At 32.6% G+C, this 14,652-nt stretch overlaps 1 long non-coding RNA gene across 2 annotated transcripts in view; it reads right to left on the bottom strand.

Annotated features, from left to right (window-relative positions):
• The window catches only part of LOC123799277 (uncharacterized), a 541,652-nt gene that overhangs the window by 378,447 nt on the left and 148,553 nt on the right, over nt 1–14,652 (bottom strand). For both annotated transcript variants that reach the window (XR_015724365.1, XR_015724366.1), the window contains exons 4-6: nt 13,196–13,352; nt 10,058–10,203; nt 3,705–3,790 (exon numbers count right to left, since the gene is read on the bottom strand). This is a non-coding gene — a long non-coding RNA (uncharacterized LOC123799277). The remainder of the gene's footprint in view (nt 1–3,704; nt 3,791–10,057; nt 10,204–13,195; nt 13,353–14,652) is intronic.

Here is a 14,652-nt window from a genome sequence, read left to right as displayed (position 1 = left end):
CTCAAAGAATGGGCTCAGCAGCAGAATGGAGAAGACAAAAGAAACGGTGACCATGAGATGATAGCAAAAAAAAAAAAAAAAGAAAGAAAGAAAGAAAGAAAGAAAGAAAGAAAGAAAGAAAGAAAGAAAATTACCCAATCTGAATAAGAGAGAAAATAGACTGAAGGAAAACAAAACAAAACAAAAACCAAAAAGACGAATAGAGATTCAGAGACATGTGGAAATATAACAAAAGATCTAACATTCATGTTATTGGAGTCTCAGAGGGTAGAAGAAAGATATTGGACCTGAAAAAGTATTTGAAGAAATAATGGCTAAATATTTCCCATATTTGGCAAATGACATAGGCTCAGATTCAACAGTTGAGAGAACCCTGAACAGGATAATACAAAATAAATGCAAGCCGTCACACATCAGTCACACTTCTAAAAAAGTAAAGATCAGGAAAAATTTTTGAAAGCAGTCAGAAAAATAAAAAGAGGAAAAGAAAAAAAAAAAAAAAAGCCTTGCTTCCTAGAGGGGAAAAACAATTTGAATAAAGGATTTGAATAACAGAGGGTTTCTCATGAGAATTCACTGAAGCCAGAAAGAAGTGGCATATTTTTCAAGTGCTGAGGAAAAAACGAAATAAAAAACCAAAAAACCTGTCAAATAAGAATTCTGTATCAAGTGACAATATACTTCAGAAATAAAGTGCTGAGGGGGAAAAAAATGCTGAAAAAAGAAACTGTCAAAGAGGAATTCTCTATCAAGTGAAAATACACTTCAGAAGTAAAGGGGGAAAAGAGAATGGAGGATCCTCAAAAAATTTAAAAAATAGAGCTATGATACGATGCAGTAGTCCTACTCTGGGTTTATAGTCAAAGGAAATGAAAATAGGATCTGAAAGAGATACTAGAATTTCCATGTTCATTGCAGCATTATTCACAATAGCCAAGATATGGAAACAATCTAAGAATTCATCAACAGATGGATGAAGAAAATGTGGTGTGTGTGCATGTGTGTGTGTGTGTGTGTGTGTGTACATACATACAATGGAACATTATTCAGCCATGAGAAAGAAGGAAATCCTGTCGTTTGCAACAACATGGATGGACCTTGAGGCATTATGCCAATTAAATGAAATAAGTCAGACAAAGACAAATACTGTATATCATTTATATATGGAATCTAAAAAGCCAAACTCATGGAAACAGAGACTAGAATGGTAGTTATCGGGGGCTGGGGATTGGACAAAATAAGGTTGGTCAACGGCTTCACACAAACAAACAAACAAACAAGGGTAAATTAAGACATTCTCAGGTGAAGGAAACCTAAGAGAAATGTTCTCCAGTAGATCCAACCTAAAACAATGCCTAAAAGAAATTTAGTGAACAGAAAGGAAAAAAGTAGGAAACTTGGAGCAATAAAAAACAAGAAAGAGTAAGGAAAAGAGCAAAATATGGGAAACTACAAAAGATATTTCTCTTCCTTTTGAGTTTTCTGTAAAGATCACAATAGTATCTAATGTATATTTCACAGAAAATATTTAAGACAATTAAATTATAGGTGGAGGAAGACAACAGGACAAAAGGAAGGTAAGGTTCTATCTTAACTGAACTTTTAAAATGTTGACTCCATTAACACGTGAGAAGTTTTGACTGTAAAGTATAATACCAAGAAAAACCATGGGTGGAAAAACGTATGTGAAGAAAGGGAGAGATAGAGACACACATAAATCCCTACATGAAAATGAAAAAAACAAAATGAAATTCTTAACAAATGTTCCACTAATCAGCATGTATGTAGTAAAATATAAACAAACAAACAAAAATACCCTACCCCAAAAGAGAAAGAACAAAGAGAAAATAAAGTGGCAGGTTTAAGCCCTAACCCATCAAAAATTACATTTGAATAAAGAATGTAAAAGAGAATGGCAACATTGAATTTTTAAAAAGATCCAACAATATGATGTCTACAAGAAGTTCTCTTCAAATATGATGATAGGGATTGGCTGAAAATATAGGGTAGAAAAAAACATTAATCAAATGAAGCAGGAATGAGCATACTTTTACCAAAAAAGTAGATTCCCAGACAAAGAAATTTACTGGGCCAGAGAGGGATATTACATAAAGGTAAAAGGACTAGTCCATAGGTAGCAATTCTAAATGTGTATGCGCCAAATGACAGTACTGAAAAATGTATGAAGCAAAACATGACAGAAATGAAAGGAGAAATAAGCAATTCGACAGTATATTTAGAGACTTAAAAACCCGTATCTCCACAATTGATAGAACATTCAGATAGAAAATCAGTAAGGATACAGAATAAGCCAACAATACCAGCAACACACAGGATCTAATCACGTTTACACTCATATCAACAGCCTATTCTTTGCAATAAACAAAAACCAAGGAATGCTGGGCCATAAAACAAACCTCAACAAATGTTAAAGAATTAAAATCATATAGAGTGTGTTCTCTGATCACAATGGAATCAAACTAGAAATCAGTAACACAAAGATAACAGGAAAATTGCCAACTGCTTGGAAATTAAACAATACACCCCTAAATAAACCAGGGATCAAAGATGAAGTCTAAAGAATTTTTTTTCAAAAATATACAGAACTGAGTAAAAAAGAAAACAAACATATCAGTAACTGTTGGAGGCAGCTAAAGTAATTCCCAGAGAAAAACGTAGAGCATTAAATGTTTATAGTAGAAAAGAGGAAAATCTCAAAAAATTCAAACCACTTAATGAACAAGAAAAAGAATAACAAAAATAAAAAGCAATCAGAAGGAAGGAAATAACAACAATAAAGGCAAAGAGCAATGGAATTGAAAAGTAAAAGGCAATAAAGAAAATCAATAAAACAGATCGAGCCCCACATCACGCTCCTCTGCTATGAGCCTGCTTCTTCCTCTCCCACTCCCCCTGCTTGTGTTCCCTCTCTCGCTGGCTGTCTCTATCTCTGTCAAATAAATAAATTAAAAAAAAAAAAGAAAATCAATAAAACAAAGGATACCACGATAGATCCTACACAAACGCAACCAGAGCAGGATAAGGTAATACTACAAGCAACTACTCACACTTGACAACTTAGACGTTATGGACCAATTCCTGGAAAAGTACAAACTGCCACAATGCACTAAATATGAAACACATCATTTGAATAGCACCATGACTATTCAGGAAATTGAAAATTTAATTTAAAAGGCTCTCAAAAAAGCAATCTCCAGGCCCAGATGGTTTCACTCACAAATTCCACCAAATACTTAAAAATTAAGATCAATTCTGCACAATCCCTTCCAAAAATTGGAACATTTTCCTACTGATTCTATGAAGTCCATATCATTTATCAAAACCAGAGAGAGAGAATGCATAAAGAGAAAAGTACAGACCATATCTCTCATGACTCTGAATGTAAAAAGTCTTAAATATTAGTAAATATAATTCAGCAATAAATAAAAAATATGAATTATGAACAAGTGGTGTTATTTCAGGAATACAAAGCCAGCTCAAAACTGGAATGTTAATTAATGTAATCCATTGTATCAACAGGCTAAATTGGAAGACATAATATCGATTGAGGCAGAGAAAACATTTACAAAAAATCAACAACTATTCACGATTTAAAAAAACACAGAAAAATAGGGATAGAGAGAGAGGTCCACAAGTTGATAAAGAACATCTACAAAAAGCATAAAACAAATAATCACACTTACTTGTGAAAGAAATTTTTCCACCAACGGTCAGGAACAAGGCAAGGGTGCCCACAATCATCACTGCTCTTCAAGACGTTCTTCATGTTCTAATCAGTAAATAAGGCAAGAAAAGGAAATCAAATGCATACAAATTAGAGAAGTTGCAATTCACCCTTTTTTTGCAGATGATACATCATCCGTGTAGAAAATTCCAAATAAAATCTATAAACAAACTTGCAGAATAAATGAATTAATTCAAAAAGTCACAGTATACAAGGTTAACATACAAAAAGCTACTGAACTTCTGTATCTTAGAAACAAATACTTGGAAACTGAAATAAAAAATAATACCATTGTCGCTAAGTGCAAGGGGGTGAAAAAGGAGTATACTGAGGCATTATCAGCATAAAAGTTGATCGACCTCCCACCAAATGTTCAAGAAGACTGCTTTTCAGTAGAACAAAATAAAGAACCTAGAAATAGTCCCACATGAGTATAGTCAGTTAATTTTTTATAAAGATACACAAGCCATTTACGGGAAAAAAAAGTCCTTTCAACAAATGATGGTAGAGCAATGAGAGATCCATAGACAAAATAAATAAATAAATGTACCTCATAATAATCATAGATTCAAATATGTAACATTGAAATGTAAAGTACTAGAATATTTCCTGGATCTGGTGCTTGATGAAGAGTTCCTAGACAGCACACCAAAGAAATGATCCATAAAAGAAAAAAAAAAAATCAGTAACTGGACTTCATCAAACTTCAAAACTTTTTTTTTTTCTTTAGGAAAAAACAAGAGATGAAAAGGTAAGGCAGACTTGGCGAAAATACTGGCAAACCTTGTATCTAACCAAGGACTCATATCTCAAAATATATACATAAATTTAGCCCCTTGTATTTTTATCTTTTTATAGTGTATTATAATCTTTGTTGAAGCTAATCAGCTAATTAGATCATGGTTGATGCAAATGTACTATTTTTATGAGTGCACTGGGAGATGAACTTCAGGAAGGAGTTAAGTCCAGAAAATGGATATTTTTAATCTTCTGTGGCTAGCAAGTAGGTAAAAAAGCAAACAAACAAACATGTATTTAACTACAATGTTAAAGCATATCTTCCACTCAGTAGTTTGGGGGCTGTTGTGACTCAATATTCCTGGCAAGTCATTATGTATAAAGGATTTGAACACATTTATAGTTCATTCTCTGACAAAGCCTAGACTAATAGAATCTTTGTTCTTCATTTCTCCCATATAACTCTCAAGTCTTTGAGATAATGATTTGCTACACGTTTTATTTTATTTGGCTAAGTGTCTAGCTGGCTTTTAGTGCGCGAAATTTTAGAATAGGCAGAAACAATCTATGAAACCAGATCTTTAGCGCAGCAAGGCCAGAGTATGGGAAGCATTGATTGTAAAGGGCAGTGAAGGAAATTTGGGGATGATGGAAAGTTTCCATATCTTAATTATAGTGGCAGTTATATGACTCTCTCTTTCTTTATATATATATATGCTTGTTAACATTTATTGAGTATTTTAAGCTGATGCTCTACCAAGTTTTGGGCTTTTATAGTAATTTTGAAGGCTCCTCCACTTACTTACCCTCAACACTGGGAAACATTCCCCAGCAGTTCTTTTGATCTTGGGTAATCATCATCAGTAGAAAATCACTTATATTTCTTCCCTCCTCTGTTGGGCATTTGATAAAATCCCATCCAGATGCTTATAGTTGAGGTCTCACTATTTATTCCAACATCTTCTAACAGAGCAAACAGAACTACTCTTGTTTTGCGATCAGAGCCTGTGGCTCTAGACCCAGCCTCTGGCCTTTCATTTCTTCATTATAAATGAGACACGATCCCACTGCCTCTTACACACCAAAGAGGACAAGCTCTAGGAAGACTCACCGGGACCCTCCTCTCAACTGACTTGAAGTTAGGAGATGGATTCTCCCACCCCTCTTACACGTTTACAATAGTCTTTAAAGAAATTATTTTTCTCATATAGAACTTCTCCCTTGTCTACATTTGGGTTTTAAAACCAGTTCCTGGTTATCTCTTCTGCAAGTTTTATTATTTATGTGGTCTAGCACCTCATGTTGGTATTTTCTTGTATTTTTAGTCAAAATTATCATGAAACTTCCCATTTTAATATCGTATTTAAGAGAAATAAAATAAGTGATAATTCAAATATGAAGATATGCAAAAAAAATGTTTTCACCCCATCATATACATACTCCCCACATATACCCACTCTTCACAGTTTCTTAAGTTATATATGTACAGGTACCCACATATGAGTACTATATAAAGAATAATAAGTGTTATGTGCCACAGATGATTTTGCAACATGCTTTCTTCACTCAAGGATATATTTATCGATTTTTCAATATCAGTACCAGAGGTTTATTGCAAATTTTCAGATCTGTATGGTATTTCCTGGTATGAATATAGCCAGTCCCCTATTGTAGGGTATTTAATATTTTTCCGTCTTTTGATATTACAAACACTACAGCAATAAAGAACTTCTTATGTATTTTCAAGGACATATATAGGTTTATGTAATATGATAAAAAAGAAAAATTAAAATTGCTAAATCAGAGAATATTGTGATGGTATCTTTTGATATATATATTGACAAATTGCTCTCAAATTTGTCAGGCTAATTTGCATTTACACCAATGTCCCCTGTTTTTCTACACCCCTGTAATTCTGTCTGATCAAACATTGGACTAAAACAATGTAAGAGAAGAAAAGCAATACCTCCTCTTCATTTTAAAACAAATCATGTCCTTTCTATCATTTCTATTTGGCTGTTAGTTTTTTTTTTTTTTTCTCTTTGTGGTTTGTTGAAACTCTGGTTATATTAATCTTACCTCTTAGAGTGAAAATTTCCCTCTATTTTGTATTTTATATTACCATTTCAGGGTTTTTTGCTTTGCAGTAACTTTTGTGTCTTATTTTTAATAACTTCTTTTGTTTTTTACAGATTCTAGGAATTTCACCTTGCTTCTAAATGTTATTACCACCATAAAATACTTATGATTTTAATGTTTATGCATATTTAATTTTCTAAATCACTATATGTTGTCTTATGAAGTATCAAAACTGCACCAGAAGGCATTCCTGCTCCATTCATTTCATATATGTCCAAAGAATATGTAAGAGTAAAGAACTTTGAAACGGCCTGCATTTATAGATAAAATAAAGGTCTTTCTCTAAGTCATAGATTTCTGACTCAATTCTCTGTAGATCTTAGGCCATTAGAAAAACACAATATGTGGGATGCCTGGGTGGCTCAGTCAGGTAAGTGTCTGTCTTCTGCTCAGGTCATGATCCTGGGGTCCTGAAATCAAGTCCTGCATCAGGCTTCCTTGCTTCTCCCTCTGCCTGCCGCAACCCCCTGCTTGTGTTCTCTCTCTCTGACAAATAAATAAATAAAAATCTTTTAAAAAACCATAATATGTAATAGTAATTGTATTCTCTATCTCTATAACAGATATATTGAAATTACTTAAACATGTATTACCTAAATTACTCCTGATAATAAGTATATAACAAATCAGTCTAACATAATTGTCTTTTCTCTCTTTCTTTCTTTCTTTCTTTCTTTCTTTCTTTCTTTCTTTCTTTCTTTCTTTTTCTTTCTCTTAGAGACAGAGTACACAAGCAGGGGATGAGGGAGGCAGAGGGAGAGAGAGAATCCCAAGCAGACTCCAAATTCAGTGTGGAGCCCAATGCAGGGCTTGATCTCATGACCTGAGCTGAAATCAAGAGTTGGACACTTAACTGACTGAGCCACCTAGGTGCCCCAACTGTCTTTATTTTTAATTTTTTTTATTCTGAGGTAATTATAGATTCACAGGTAATTGAAAGAAATAATAGAGAGCTAACATCTACCTTACCCAGTTACCCAATGGTAACATCTTGCAAAATTAGAGTATAATACCACAACCAGGTATATTCTTATTTCAGAGTGGAAATACACTTAAAAACGTCTTACATTGGTAATTGATAATCTCCAAATAGGCAGATAGCCAATTAGATGAATGCCAGAAAAGTCTATTTGCAAAGGGCGGGGGGAGCAAAAACAAGGCATAAACTTAAGAAATGTGTATATAAGGAAATGTCTGTATAAGGAAAACTATCATATTTTTCTAAAAGACACAAAAGGAGATTTGAACAAATGAAAAAACATGCTATTTTCTCATACTAAAAGACTCAACATCATAAAGATGACTATTTTTAAATTTAATACCAACAAATATACTATTAGGTTTTTTAAAATTTTCTTCCTAAAACTAGTTAGGTTGATCATTAAGTTTATATGAAAAATTAGTAGCAAGAATCATCAAGAAATTTTTAAAAGAGAACAATGAGAACAGACTAGTTCTACCTCTAGCTAAAGGAATATTATGTTTTAGAACATGGATAGATAGCATGAAGCAGAATAAAAACATCAAAAAACAAACCTCAGGAAAAAAAAATTAGAATGAGGTGAAGGTAAACCAGTAAGGAAAAGGCAGACTTTTATATAAATAATATTGTAACAACTTCATATCTTCATAGAAACAGTTAAAATTCGGTCCATTCCTCACATCAAAAATAAGCATAAATTCAAGATAGATTTTTAATTCAAAAGAAAAAAAAAGTAAAACTGGAGATGTATTAGAAGTAGGTGAATTCCTTTTAACCAAGAGTTACAGAAAAATCTTCCTAACTACGACTCATAACTCAGAAGAAATAAAAAAATGATTGGAAGCTAGGTCCAGAGAAATGAAAAAAATATAAGAAAAGAAACCTTTGGCTAGGCAAAGCAAATGACAAAATAAGAAAAGTATTTGTAATTTTTCTCAGAGACAAAATGTTGGTATCACTAATACATAGAGAGGTTATAGAAATTAAGTCAAATGCTAACAATCTGGTAAGAATACGGACAAAATACATGAACATATAACTCACAGAACAACAAACGCAAATGGATTTTAAAATCATATTTTAAAAATGCCCAATCTTGCTCATAAGAAACAAATAAATAATAATACAGAAAAAATAAGGAAAGAACTTGTTTTATTAAAAGTTTGAAAACATGTTTTTTGGCAAAGCTATAAGGAAATAAGAATGATCATTATTTTTCTAATAGGGATTCAAAATGGTACAACTCATAAGCGGAAGACCATACAATATCTAAAAACAAAAAGTGTATTTGCTCTCTAATTCAGGAATTTTCAGGAATTTTTACCAACTTGCAAAATTACAAAATGGCTCTTAAACAAAAATATTCATTGTAGTATTATTTTAAATAATTAAAGGTTGGAAGCAACCTTCTCTGTTGAGAACTGAGGAATGAAATATATAATATCCACAATGAAGTACTCTGCAATTGAAATTTTAAATTCAAATTGAAATGACATTAATTCCTTAAAAAAATATATATATAACCTTACCTTTATTCTATATAAAGCAGTAGAAGTACTCTTATTTAATTCCTTGCTACATTTCCAAAATTTCCTTTTATTAATAAAAGGACATCTTTGATAAACATATCTTTCAAAAATGTATCATATATCTCTATTTTAATTTCTTAGGAAAATTACTAAGAGTAAAATAACTGGATGAAAGGATAAGAACAACCTTATAGTTTTTGATGTATATATCTAAATTTCCTCAAGAAAAGTTATGCCCTTTCACGCTTTTACCAACAATATATGGAAAGGCCAATCTGATAACACTTTTGCACATACTGTAAAATCGTTGAGTTAGATATTTTCCAACATGTTGGGTAAAAAACTGGTATTTTACAGATCTCATTTGAATTTCTTTGGTTTCTAGTAAAATGGAATAATTTTTCAAAAATCTTTTTGACATTAATATTTATTTTTGAACTTCCCATCTGTGATCTTGGCCTGCCTCCCAATTCAGGTATTCAATTGTTACTATTTCAATTTTTATAAATATTTTAAATACTGCAAATATTTATCTGTCAAACATATGGCAAATTTATTCCAGTGTGTCATTTTTATTTTTCATCTGCTCCTTTTTAAAATTATATTTTGTGGGGGACCTGGGTGGCTCAGCCTGTTGATTGCCCAATTCTTGATCTCAGCTCAGGTCTTGATCTCAGGGTCATGAATACAAGCTCTGCTCTTAAAAATTAAATAAATAAATAAATAAATAAATAAATAAATAAATAAATAAAATTATATTTTCTGATTAATGCAAGTAAATGATATAATGTGAAAATTGCAAAGAGTCATGCTTATAGTAGATAAATACAATGTATAATCCAAAACAGATAAAGTACACAAATTATGAAGCATAAAGGAATGTTCTTTATAAACAAGAACTTGAAATTCATATGATTGACTTACTTCTGGACTGGATTTATGCATGGAAAATATCTCCTTTCTTTGGGGATTTAAAATCAGTCTGGATACATTGACCATTGGAACATGTGAACATCAACTTGGAACTCCATGAACCAATGTCTTCATGGAGCATGTAGTTTTTAAGTTTCCTGTGCACAGAAGCATAAGTAAGGTTTACTTTCCAGAATCCACCTGATTTTACTCTACATTTTTTAGTTTTAAATATCTAAAAAAAATATTGACTAATAGACTAAATCTCTGAATTGTAGACATTCTAATTAGTAAAGTTTTGCTTTATTTGGCTTCCCCAGATTTTGCCTCCTTTTAAGAAACTCAAGTATACCTTCAAATGGACCATCTTCAAATTGCTGCAATTATGCTACATATGCTGAAATTTTAAAAAGCAGCATTTGGATTTAATTTGAGTGGGATTAATTCTCCGAGTTACATCAAACATGGTAGCTCAATGAATCTGACGTGTTTTCATTAGATGGAAACTGTCTTCCTTTTGACATTATAGTGATTAAGCCAGATTTATTAATTATACTTGAATTTGTAGAAGATTCTGATCACTGTTCTAGCACAGGACAATTATTATATAGCAAGTCAAATGAAGTGTCAAATTCAAAACCCTAGAGAACTTCAGGTCCCAGAAGAACAGAGAACCCTTGAGATACTAAAACTTGTCTAGAGTATATCAGCATTAAATTATCTATGCTGAAACAATTCTTACAAAACTAATATTAGAATCTTGAGCTTCCTTTCAATACATAGATAGTAAAGAAATATATAATTTTTCACATCATCTAATCAGTTATGGCCTTTTAAATTTAATGAATCGAACTGGAAACTTCATTCTCATTCTATATTCCTTTCCCGTTTTTTAATTCTAAAGACAAGTTTTATAATTTTTATTTCCAAGATAAAGTTTTAGAACTTCATATATCCTAAGCCACATTTAATATATTAAGGTTTTGATTATGGGGGTGCCTGGGTGGCTCAGTTGGCTATGGATCTGCCTTCAACTCAGGTAATAATCTCAGGGTCCTGGGATGGAACCCCATGTCAGGCTACTTTCGCTTCCTCTCCCTCTGCCCCTAACCCTGCTTGTGCTCTCTCTCTCTTTCTCTCTCAAAAAAATAAAATCTTTAAAAAAAAAAGATTTTGGGGACACCTGGGTGGCTCAGTCAGTTAAGTGTCTTCTTCGGCTCAGGTCCTGATCCTGGGGTCCTAGGATCGAGTCCTGCATCCAGCTCCTTGCTAAGCGGGAATTCTACTTCTCCCACTGCCTCTGCCTCTCTCTCTCCCTGTCTGTCTCTCAGAATAAATAAATAAAATCTTAAAAAAAAAAAAGATTTTGATCACGTAATTTTGGATGTCTATCCCACTTTGTTTTTCACTTGACTTTGTACAGATTTAACATTTGTTCCTGCTGCCAAGTCAGATCCTTCTGATGTTTTTCAGGCTTGACAATTTGGGGATTTTTAACATGTTTTGGATTCAATTTTTATTATTAAAATTAGAGAGGCTTATTATTAAAATTAGAATTCATTCAAAAAGAAATAAATTTTACTTTCCATATTGCATTTCTAGGCACAGCCATTTCAATGGGAATTTGAAAGATGGATTAGGGAATTCTAGCTGTTAATTGATCTGATTCTCCAATTAGCAGGATAGACATCTGGCCATTGACTTTTTCCCTCCAAGAATTTTGGCTGTTGGGTAACAGAAGGAATTCACTCTCTATGGGAATGCTGAACATTACATTTTGAGAGCAACTGCATTAGCAGGGTCAAAAGCAATTGTCTCAGAATAAATCTGGCCCCTTCACCTTGCCTGTGTTGCTTTGGGATGCCTCTCAGGCCTGGTTTGCTAGCCAGCATAATCAAGTCAATGGGAGCTCTTTGGTAAATAGAGGCAGGGTTATCACTTGCATTGTAATTTTGTTTATAATATGTGTGCTTAGAGATGATATTCCCATTCAAAGATAAGAATCACTCAGCTGTTTTGTAATTATTTTATTCTTTTCTGTTTTAATATTAAATACATCTAAAATATATTCTGTATAAATTCAGAATTTTACCATTTTTTAAATTTTGTTATGAGATCTTAGAGTTTATTTTTTAAGTTTTTATTTAAATTAGTTAGTTAATATACAGTGTAATATTAGTTTCAGGTGTACAATATAGTGATTCAACACTTCCATACAACACCTGGTGCTCATCACAAGTGTACTCCTTAAACCCATTACCTATTTTACCCATCCCTCCAATCCCTCCCTGTTGGTAACCATCAGTTCATTCTCTACAGCAAAGAGTCTGTTTCTTGGTTTGCCCCTCTCTTTTTTTCCCTTTGCTCATTTGTTTTGTTTCTTAAACTCCACATTTGAGTGCAATCACATGGTATTTGTTTTTCTCTGACTGACTTATTTTGCTTAGCATAAAACCCTCTAGCTCCAACCATATTATTGCAAATGGCTAATTTTATCACTGTAGAAAAACTATCATTGCTGCTCCATGGACAGAACAATGTAGACTTTTTTAAAAGGATATTAATATGAATTGAACTGAAATTTCTCTTATATACTATTAACATTTTAGCTAAATTCATGTCAGTATTTTTAGATTTCCTCATGTTTTATTGTTTATAAATTTCAGAGTATTTAAAATACTGTTGATGAGGGGCTCTTTCTTGTGCAGTTTAATGGAGATGCCTTTAGTTTTCAAAAATAAGTAATATCTTTATTATTATTCTATACACATATTACTTTTCATGTATTTTTTTTTTCTTTTTAGCTTACTGTGGGCTTTTTTCCTATTCTGATATTTTTAGATTTTGGAAATAGTTTTTGAAACAACTATAAAGATGGGATGAAATTTATAACAGATTTCTTTATATTGGCCTATTCTTGCATTCTATTCCACCACAGTAGATTAGTCTCAAAATTCCTGTGAATTGGGGCTGATTCTTTTTTTAATATGAAGTAATAAGATAGATCAATATTTTTATTTCCCATGATTTTGGTTCAGAGTTATGCAAGTGTCATGGAAAGAACAAAAAGTGTTATTACTTTTTCTGTTTTAGCAGAGAATTCATGACAAGGAAAAGTGGTGCCTTAAAAGTCATAAAATAAAAACTCACCTCTTAGGCTTTCTGGGCAAAGAATCTTTGTTCGAGCAATAAAAATTCAGTAGTATAAAACCCAAAGGGCACACAGTGATGAACTGGATATTTTTTCCCTCAAATCACATTCTTGAATCATGCTTCCACCCAACCCAGATCCACACATCTCAGTCCTCTGAAAGAAGAGAAACAGCAAGGCAGCATAGTGGTTAAGGACAGTCTTTGGAACCAGACACATTTAGGTTTGAAAGCCAGCTTTGATCTTAAAAACCTGATTTCACCTTTCTAAACCTCAGTTCTCTCTATGTAAAATAGAATAAAAATACCTTGCAGTATACATTTATATTCAGTTTAAATTCAAATAGTACCTTACATCAAGGATTAGTGAGGGCTTTGGAGAGAAAGCGTTTTGCTCTTTTGTTCTGTTTTTTAAGAAATCCAAGAATACCGTGTCTCCAACTAATAGTTGATGTAAAAATTAGTTATCCATCAGGTAATTCTTAAACAAACTGAATTTTGCTACATTGTCAACAAATATATTAAATGTTTGGTCCATACACTTACAAAGATCTCAAATATTTTTTGACCAAAGACTGTCATTTCTAGACTGATTGAAGATCTCTATATTAATGCAAGCTGCTGTTGTCACCAAAGAAAAATGGGTCATCAATCCTTTTTTAATTTCTATCAACAAAGCAGATATAGTCCTTTGAAATGAAAAGATACAATCCAAGTTTAGTTTGGGATACTAATATACAGTTTCTCCTTTGAAAAATAGCAATATAAATCCCACAAAAAGGGAGTTAAAGCAAATCGACAATAGTGCTGATACTGTTATTTAAATATTGTATGTTGATTGATGGCCATGTAAATATTTGAGTGAAGACACAATAATTAGATACTTCCTATCCTGTCTTCAATATCTGAAATTTGTGCAAAGAATTCCTACAAATGAGGAAGAAAATAAAAAATGGTCAAAATGATAGTGTAAATGATTCAACAGTCAATGTGTTATTTAGCAGATTTCAGTGAAATGTGGTGTTGCAATTCCACTTCTAGTTTGTAGGTTCGCAATCCAGGAAAATGTTTGCAACAGTGCAAAATGGAACATGAACAAGAATACCCATCCTATTACTGTTTTGATAATAAAGAGATATAAGCAACCTAATTGCAGCAGATGCTGTTGATGCCCTAACCATCTCCCCTTTATAAGGCTTTTTGTGCACCTGTCCCACAACTACCATGGGTATGGTCACTAAAAACTTCACACCTGCACCTTTCTCCAGAGACTCAACCTTGGTTGACAGAAGCTCAGGATATGCCTACAAGTTTTCCAAACCCACCTTTCCACTCATTTTCCTCTATCTCGTTCTGTCTCAAAAGTCTTCCATTAGCCTATAGATGACTGATTGATGTGGAAATAAATAACGCAGACTCTTTGCCTCTCGGTGGGGCAACCTCTGAAGTGTAATTCA

This window comes from Ursus americanus, chromosome 5 (genome assembly GCF_024610735.1).
Source record: "Ursus americanus isolate L20-20 chromosome 5, mUrsAme1.1.p, whole genome shotgun sequence".
NCBI classification, from domain to species: Eukaryota; Metazoa; Chordata; class Mammalia; order Carnivora; family Ursidae; genus Ursus; species Ursus americanus.
The sequence above is the reverse complement of the archived record's forward strand: the minus strand, read 5'-3'. Positions and strand labels throughout refer to the sequence as shown.